At 38.4% G+C, this 9,990-nt stretch overlaps 1 protein-coding gene and 1 pseudogene across 2 annotated transcripts in view; one reads left to right on the plus strand and one right to left on the minus strand.

Annotated features, from left to right (window-relative positions):
• SP4 (Sp4 transcription factor) overlaps positions 1-9,990 on the plus strand; it is a 94,636-nt gene that overhangs the window by 55,190 nt on the left and 29,456 nt on the right. The window lies entirely within an intron of this gene.
• On the minus strand, positions 729-3,329 carry LOC108303192 (annotated as a pseudogene).

Here is a 9,990-nt window from a genome sequence, read left to right on the forward strand (position 1 = left end):
TCCCCCCCCAAAAAAAAAAGTAATAATAATAATAATTTCTTCTAATAGCTTTAAAGTTTTGTTTTTGTAAGTTTGATCCTTTATCAGCTCAAGATCCTTTTTGCTGATGTAATGAAATGAGGATATAATTTCATTTTTCTAATACATGGAAAGCCATTTCTTGAATAGCCCATTTTGTCTCTATTGATTGTCCTCTTTTACATAATGTCTCCTTTAAGTGTGGTTCAGTTTCTGGGTTCTGTTTTGAAGCTTTTATCTGTTTGCCAGTTCCTACACCAGTGTCCTTACTATGTTAATGACTGGGTTTACATCAAGTCTTGACTTCTGGTTGGGCAGTCAACCTACCTCTCTCCCCTATCTTCCTCTCCCTCCCCTCCCTTCCCCCCTTCACCTCCCCACCCCCATTCACCTCCCCCCTCCCCCTCCCCTCTCTCCTTTCCCCTCCTCTCCCTCACATTCCCTCCCCTCCCCTTCCCTCTTCTTCCTTTTTTCCTTTCTTTTTTTCCTTCCTTCCTTTTTCACTTTCTTTCCTTCTTTTCTCTTCTCTTTCTTTCCCCAGAACACCCACCCTATTTAGAATATTTAGAATTTGGGACTCAGTATTTCATTATTGAATAAATTGATTTAAATAAATTATTGAATTATACTTTACACTTTAAACCTGTACCAAGATACATGTGGGACAAAAGGAGAAATAAAACTGACATTTCTTTCTTTTTTTTTTTTTTTTCCTGTGTAAAAACCCTATGTTGTAGCCACAGCTGGAGCTTGGGTCCTCTGCACGGAAACTCTGGTGTGGGTCTTGATGAGGTGGTCAGTGAATTCCTGATAGGGAGACTTGGTGAATACAGTCTACTTCTAGAGATCGGGGGTCAGGTAGCTGTAAGTCTTAGAGATGGCATCAAAGGTGGCCTTGGCGAAACTGCCCAAGGTGGCAGTGTAGCCCCTAGCTGAGGTGTAGCAGTCATTGATACCAGCCATCATGAGCAGCTTCTTGGGCACACGTGCTGAGACGATGCCAGTGCCCCTGGGTGCGGGGATGAGGCACACCAGCACAGAGCCACAGCGGCCTGTCACCTTGCAAGGGACGGTCTGGGGCTTTTGCCGATGTTGTTCCCCCAGTAGCCTCTGCGCACGGGGACAATGGAGAGCTTGGCCAGGATGATGGCCCCACGGATGGCAGTGGCCACCTTGGAACACTTAACACCCAGACTGACGTGACCATTGTAGTCCCCAATAGCAACAAATGCCTTGAACCTGGTGCCCTGGCCAACACGGGTCTGCCTCTGCACCAGCATAATCTTCGAAACCTCATCCTTGAGAGAGGCCCCCAGGAAAAAGTCAATGATCTCAGATTCCTTAATGGGCAGAGAGAAGAGATAGATCTCCTCCAGAGATTTAATCTTCATGTCTTTGACCAGGTGGCCCAACTTGGTGACAGGCATCCACTCCTTATACTCGGTTTTGCCTCCGCGAGCTCCGCGGCCCTGTCCACGGCCGCAACCCCGGCCCCGGATACCACTGCTGAAACCTCCATGGAGTCCACCGCGGTTCCCCATCCCAGGGCCCGGGGCCTCCGCGTCATCCGCCATTTAGTGTTTTATCGGAGAAGAAAGCAAAACTGACATTTCTAAATCAGCTGCTATATGTCAGATATTTTGAATATATTGCTTTTTTTGATTCTAACAGCAGCACTGGCATAGAAATTAGCTCCATTTTAAGATTAGAAAGTAGTATCTGCAAAAAAAAAATTATGAAATCTATTAAAAGTGATAAAGTTCTTTAATTTGATAAACACATAAAGTAGTAATACAAATGAGTACAGATTGAGTACCCCTTATCTGAAATGCTTGGGAGGAGAAAGATTCTGGATTTCGGATTATTTTAGATTTTGCATGTACACAATGCAGTACTTTGGGGATGAAACCCAAGCGTGAACATGAAATTCATTTGTTTCATATGTACTTTATACATATAGACCGAACGTAATCTTATACAATATTTTTAGTAATTTTTTGTGTGAAACAGAGTTTGTGTTAAGCACTTAGGTGTGGATTTTTCTGTTCTCAAATAACGTCAACACTCAGAAAGTTTCAGATTTGGAACAATTTCTATTTTAGATTTTTGTTTTAGGTATGCTCACCCTGTGTTAGTATAACATCATAATCCCTGAAAAAGTTAGCATTATACTAAAGCTGTGAATTTTAATTTAAAAAAATAATAACTTGAAAGCCTTCTGTATAGTATTATACCACACTGTTGACGTTGGCAAATATGATTGATTAAAAGTTAATCGCATACCAATTGTTGATAACTGTTTTTGAAAAATGCTATTTATGTCTGTATGAAAGGATGCAGTATTTCCACCCTGGATTAGCAGTGGGATAAGTTAGGGAAGCCAAGAAAAATTGCTGCTTTGTTTGATTTGGAACCTTACATTATGATTGCATCATTTTGTCTGAGAAATGATGAGTTTGTAAAGTCCCTCTTTCTTACACATCCACACACTTGTAGATACACAAAACACATTTATTCAAGAATTTATAGATATATATACTTCAAAACCAAATATTAATGATTTGGGGCATATCTTTAGAAAAAAGATTCACACCATTATTATCATCTATTGGATTGACTACTCATAATCCAATATACTTTAAGCTTACTTCCAGTGTTTCAAAGATCTTAAATATGTCATACATAAAATTGTTTAATTAAAACATGTTGACACTAAAAAATACTACGTTTAATGTCACTATACCTAAAATTGTTACTTTTAAAGATTTAACATAGTAACTCCTGTTTATTAAATTTGTCTAAAAGAATATAAAAAAATACATTTTGAAATAAGTATGGATTAATCATTTAATAAGTTGAAAGCCTTGACCATTCATAGCAAGAACTATGCTTTATTTAATGTCTAACCACTACTATAAATAGAAACTTATTGACTTGGCTATGAATTAATGGAGTTACTTTTTATTCACTGCTGAAAGTAATGATCTATTTTTTAAAGGAAATTTGAAAGGTTTTCAAAACAATACATGAATATGGTATTTAAAAGTGAAATCACAGAAGAGCTTACTGTAATAAGGAGGCTCTTTGCCCCACCCTCTGTCCTGTTCCCCAGAGAAAATCTTAGGTATTTTAACTATCTTTGATTTTTGATCTTCCTAGGATGATTGCCATGTATCTAGATCATATACTTAAACACTGTTACTTATCTATCAATATTAGATACTATCTTTTGAGTTCCTGCATTTAGAATTGAGGATTTACTTCACTCTAAGATTTTTTTTTTAATTGCATTTTTGGTTTTGGGGTACATGTGAAGAACATGCAAGATTGTTGCATAGGTACACACATGGCAGTGTGATTTGCTGCCTTCCTCCCCATCTCCTATATCTGGCATTTCTCCCCATGCTATCTCTCTCCAACTCCCTACCCCCCCGCTGTCCCTCCCCTATTTTGCCCCGACAGATCTCAGTGTGTGATGCTCCCCTCCCTGTGTCCATGTGTTCTCGTTGTTCAACACCCACCTATGAGTGAGAACAAGCCGTGTTTGATTTTCTGTTCGTGTGTCAGTTTGCTGAGAATGATGGTTTCCAGGTTCACTTTAAGATTCTTTGGAAAAACTGTATGCAGCCCAGACATTATCTCTTAACTGACCACTCTTGTTTCTGATAAAGTTAGACAATGCCTTTTTTTTTTTTTTCCTTGCATAGTCTTTTTCTGAAGTAATCTAGTTATTTCAGACTTTAAAGAACAATGTCAATTCCATTCAAATTTTCTTTTTTACTGGAGCCTTCCTTCTTTCTGATCAACATGAACTGATTCTTCTATAGGCCTGTTGCATGGGTATTATCTTGAGGTTTTTCTTCCCTTCTCTGTCAGTTTGGCTCTCATATTGGTTCTCAAGATCTCATGTTTTCATTTTTCTTGATCTGCTCTCTTTGTTGCTGGAAAATGTGCCGAAATGCTTCCTAATAAAAAGTATGGGGAAGTAAATTTGTCTAAAGAATTCTTTATTTTGTCTTGCTGCTTAATTTGGTGGTTTGGCTAATAACAGTATTCTCGTTGTTCCCTTAAAAACATTATTGTCACTGCTCTATTGTTTTCTTTCATCTGTTTTACCAATAAGAGGTTTGTTATTTTTTCTTTTTTTTTTCTATAAATGACCTGATTTCTCCCCTGCAACTTTATTTTTATTTTGAAATAATTTTACACTTAGAGTTGTAAGAGTAGCATAGAGTTCTCATCATTCACCAACCTTCCTTTAATGCATACTTCTTACATCATTACAGTACCTTATGAAAATTAAGAAATCATTGTTAAAATACTATTAGAATTACAGACTTTCCACCAATATACCTTCCCCCCCACCTCAGGATTCATTCCGGAATAACACACTGCATTTATTTGTCGTGTTTCCTTAGTCTCCTGTAATCTGTGACTTTTCCCAGTCCTTTCCTTGTCTTTTATCACCTGGACACATTTGAAAGTTAGTAGGTTCAGTATTTTTAGAATGTCCCTCAGTTTGGGTTTGTCTAATGTTTTCTAATGATAAGTCTAAGGTTGTGAATTGTCATGGGGAAGAATAGTACATTAGTGCCTTTCTTATCACATCATGTAAGAGGAGGTATGTAATGTGACTTTCTCATTGTTGGAGGTATTAACCCTGAGGCATTGGTTAATGTAGGGTGTGCCACATTTCTTCACTTTAAAGTTACAGTTCCTCTCTTTCCATGTTGTTTGTTAGAAGCAAGTCACTAAGTTCAGTCTACATTCAGGGGGAAGAGAATTGAGCTTTTACCCCCTGAAGGGAGAAGTATTGAAGAATTTGTGGACATATGTTAAAACCACCGCAATAATTACTATTTTAGAAGAATTTGGGGGGCTTTTTTACAAATACTCTTTTTTTTTTGTTTTTTAACTCTTCGGCTAAGATAGCGGAAGAGGTGATTTATTTTATGGTTGTTACACTCAGCCATAAGTAAACACAGAAATAGTCCAGAATGTCACAGGTCCAGGGCAAAGGACCAACATGGGCATTTTTGGTTATAAGCAAGGTGGGTCTCAGAGGTGATTGGCGATCAGATGGCAATAAAGTTCTAGATCCATTGAGACAAACTCTAGACAGTAGCATGCAGTCCCACAACTTGTACCAGCATCCCCAGTGTCCGGCATTCCATGTTTCTGCTCCTGTGGCCTCCACAGTGTAACAAGCTAGTGGTTTACTTGGACCTCTGCCTCATCTTTCTTCTTTTGCGCTTCACCCTGTGCATTCGTTTTTTCCTCCACTTGGCTCTCATGGCACAGAGTTTTCTACAGAGAAAAAGAGAAAAGCTACAGTTAGTTTGCTGTGATGGAGGTAAGTGCAGAGGTCAGATGTCAATGGATTGTACATGGAATCCGAACACAGAAACCAACAACACTCACCCAAAAAAATGGCGCTAAGGCTGAGAGGACAAATACTCTTTTTAAAGAAGAATACTAAAGCTTCACTTTTAGCGTTCCTTAGTGGATCTTGCCTGCAGCAATTATTGCTGTGATGTTTTAAAGGTCGTTTTCTATTTTCCTTGTTCTTTGTACCGCTTTTATTTTCTTCTCCAATTATTTAGTTATGCAGCCATTTATTTACATTGGTATGGTCTCGTGAGTATTTCTTTTCTTTGGGTTACAATTCAATACTATCGTTGTTTTTTTGCTCAAATTGTTTCACCTGTGGCTATTGGAAGGTATTTCACATTAGTTCCTGTGTTCTCTTGAAGTGCCTCTGTTTAGTTTGGTTTTGTTTTTCACTCTGATGTTGCCTTTTAATCTGTGTTGTTCTGCAAATTTCATAGTGATGCACCTAAGAATAGGTTTTTATTTGTTGTGCTAATGAGTTGTACTCTGGGTTGCCCCTCTCTCTCTCCTCTCTCTCTAACTCTTAGTGGACATGTTGGAATCCCTAGGTTTTTGGTTTTTTTTTTTTTCAGTCTTCCAGCTTTTCTCTTATACCTTCAGATATTTCTATTGAATTGCATTTTAATTTTCAAAAGTGCATTCCATTGTTGTTGGTGGGGTTTTGTTTTGTTTTTGATTTTTTTTACTACATCTTGTTCTCATTGTATGGATGCAGGTGCTTGCTGAAATTATTTGAGTGTCTTAATCTAGAATTTTATGTTTCCTCCAGGATGATTTTTTTGTCTGTATCTTGCTTTTTCTAGTGTTGTAGGCGTTCCTGAATTGTCCAGTGATTCTTGGTTTTTGTTCAAGTCGATGGTGGTGGTGGTAGTCATGGTCATGGTGGTGATTTGATGAAATCTTAAGTGAAAGATTTTGAAAACTTTATGAGCTAGTGGCATTTTGTTTTGTTTTGTTTTTTTGAGACAGGGTCTCCTGTCACCCAGGCTGGAGTGCACTGACACAATCACAGCTCACTGTAACCTTCTCCACCTCCCAGGCTCAGGTGATCCTCCTACCTCAGCCTCCCGAGCAGCTGGAACCACAGGTGTGCATCACCATACCTCACTAATTTTGTATTTTTTTGTGGAGACAGATTTTCTCAGTGTTGCCCAGGCTGGTTGTGAGCTCCTGAGCTCAAGTGGTTCAGAATCCCAGAGTGTTGAGATTATAGGTGTGAGCCACTGCCTTGGCTGAGCTAGTGGATTTTATTTTAGGCAACTGGGTGGGACACTGTGTTACACTGAAAGATGCCTAATTACCAAAATACAGTAATATGCTGTGTGACTATATTTCCTTAGATACACGTCTTTAATATTTTGCCCATTTTTTTTTTGATAGTAGTTATGGTCTATGTATGGACTTCAGTTTTCTGTTTTATGTTCCATGTCTCCCTCCCAGCAGAAGACACATTGACTGTCTTCTAGAATATATCGTCTTCCTTAATAATTTCTGTTCTAGTTTGCAGACATTTGATACAATCATTGTTTTGCTGATGGATTGTCTTTTTTTGTTGTTGTTGTTGTTATTGTAGATTTAACCCTTTTATGTCTTTACTATTATTTTAATGGGTGTCTCAGTGGGGAGAAAAAATAAACAGGTGTAATCATGCTGCTGTCTTAAACTTTAAAGGTTTACATTTAGCTAGGCTCAGTGGTGCACACCTATAGTTCCAGCTACTCAGCATGCTGAGCCAGGAGAACTGCTGTGCTAGGAGTTCAAGGATATACTGCCTGTGATCCCATGGATAGCCACTGCACTCCAGACTGGGTAGTATTAGAAGAACCTGTCTCTTAAAAAAAAAATGTACTGTTAACTTGGAAATACTATAATGATATAACTAAATAAATAATGTCTATAATAAGGATGCTATATAGATATACACACTTGATGTGTTACATGTGTTAATATAGTATACTTTGTGAATATTTTATTGTGGATATTTTGCCTACTTACTGGACTGTTTCATTTGCCATTCATAATCTACTTATCTGTAAGGCAACCAAGGGATGATTTTTGGTAACTAGTGTTATAAGGAGGTTACATCTTTAACCATACCTCAAATTATTTTTCACCAGCTAAGAAAAAGCCTTTTTCAAAAGAGCCCCTAAAAAGTATTGTGTGACTGCAATGTAGGTTATTTATAATATATGATGACTTAGTGTTTTAGCCAAGATATGATTTTATATAAAGTTAAATATATTTATATCAATAATTATAAACTTAAGTGTAGAAAACAGATTCTGTAAAATTCATTTGGGAATGAAACTTCCATTTTTTTAATAAAAGAAAGAATATTTGATCAAAACAAAACAAATGAAACAGTAAACTCCATCAACTGCATTGAAGTTTTCTCCCAGAATTTTGTTGTTGTTGTTGTTGTTGTTGTTGTTGTTGCTGAGACCATATCACTCTGTCACCCAGGCCAGAACACAGTGATGTGATCACTGCAGCCTTGACCTCCTGGGTTCAAGCAATCCTCCCACCTCAGCCCCATGAATAGCTACAACTTAAAGGCCCACACCACTACACCCAGCTAATTTTTTTTTGTAAAGATAGGGTCTTGCTATGTTCCCCAGGCTGGTCTTAAGCTCCTAGTCTCATGTGATCCTCCCACCTCAGTCTCTCAAAGTGCTGGGATTATAGGTGTGAGCCACAGTGCCCATTCCCAGAATTTTCTCATATAGATGCTTTAATTACTATATGAAATGGTCAAGACTGTTGCCCTTTGAGTCCATTGGTGGCCAAAATGGACCAACCTATCTACAACTTGTCTCTTACATTGACTACACTAAAAACTCTGGACAAGTTTACTTATTTTCTTAAGTATCTAAATGAGGACAATGAAAAGCAAACTATAGTAGGCAATTGAGAAATGAAATATGAAATCAAAACTTGAATAATAGTGTGTTATATGTGTTCATTTCATAGAGATCTTTTTCTCTCCTTTGTCTGCCAGGTTTGACCCTGTGGGCACTGCATAGCAGGTGCAGGTAGCAAACACTCTAAGAGAAACCTCTTGTACCTAGCCAGAAAAAGTAAGAAAATGGGCTCTTGTGCTCCAAAACCAGTTCCATTTGCAGATTACACTGAAGTAGTAGCAGCATAAGCACCAAAAACTCTAGAAAATACCCGTATCTCTGGCTAGAGGAACGAGAAAATGGAGACTGTCTCCCAAGAAATCTGAAGGAAGTCATCATTTTTTTGTCTTGCCACTTCTACTCTGAAGGTGGTTCCAGTCATAGTGTACATGCTGAACATTATAGGAGCCCCCAGAAACTGGGCTTTTCTTGCCAGAGGAACTAGAAAGAGAGACAGCTGGAGGTTGGAAAGGCATAGGGGAAATTTTGAGAGAGATATAGATGTTCCCTAATTCTGTGTGTGGAGCAAAAGAAGTCCTGGGTTCAGTCTTGCACTGGGCTCAACCTTGAGCATTGCGTGCACAGCACAGACACAAAGAACTAGCAAAGGCTTCAAGAACTGAACATCTTAAAAACCACCATCCAGTTCTCAGCAGGTGCTGAGCAGAGACAAAAAGCATCACAAAGCCTCTGAAAAGTTAATGTTGGAACTGCTGCTCAAAGAGGGCAAGATGGAACTTTTAGTCTGAACCTAAATGGGCTGTTTGCCAGCTAAAACAAAAACATTCTCCAGAGAATTTTTAACAGGACCTAAAAATCTTTACAACATAGCGTCCAAAATGTCCAGGATACAATCCAAAATTACTCAACATACTATGAGCCACATAAAGCTGACATTTTCTTGAGAGAGAAGATAGCAGATGTCAAGATGATCTAGATTTCAGAATTATCAGTTAAAACCTTTAAAGCAGCTTTTATAACCATGATCCATGGACTAAAGGTAAACATGATTGAAGTGAATGAAAAGGCAGAAATACTTACAGGCCCAAACATTTCAGGTAAGGGACACTTGACTTGTAATCTGGGGAAAAAAAAAAAAAAAAAAAAGCAAGTGAAAAGGGAAAACAGAAACATGAAAAACAGACAATTTGAAAACATGATAAAATGACAGACTTAAAATCTAATCAAATCAATAATTACGTTAAATGCAATTGGTATAAATTATACTAATCAAAAGGAAAACATTGTCAAATGACATTTTAAAAAAAGGATCCCACTGTATGCTGTCTGGATAAGAACCCCATTTTAAAGAATATCCCAGCAGAATATGTATTTTGTTTAAGAGCACGTGGAACATTCACAGAAATAGACCATATTCTGAACTATGAAACACTCCTTAACAAATTTAAAAGAATAAAAAGCAGGGCCGGGCGCGGTGGCTCAAGCCTGTAATCCCAGCACTGTGGGAGGCCGAGGCGGGTGGATCACGAGGTCAAGAGATCGAGACCATCCTGGTCAACATGGTGAAACCCCGTCTTTACTAAAAATACAAAAAATTAGCTGGGCATCGTGGCGCGTGCCTGTAATCCCAGCGACTCAGGAGGCTGGGGCAGGAGAATTGCCTGAACCCGGGAGGCGGAGGTTGCGGTGAGCCGAGATCGCGCCATTGCACTCCAGCCTG

This window comes from Cebus imitator, unplaced genomic scaffold (genome assembly GCF_001604975.1).
Source record: "Cebus imitator isolate Cc_AM_T3 unplaced genomic scaffold, Cebus_imitator-1.0 Scaffold45, whole genome shotgun sequence".
In the NCBI taxonomy this organism is placed as follows: Eukaryota; Metazoa; Chordata; class Mammalia; order Primates; family Cebidae; genus Cebus; species Cebus imitator.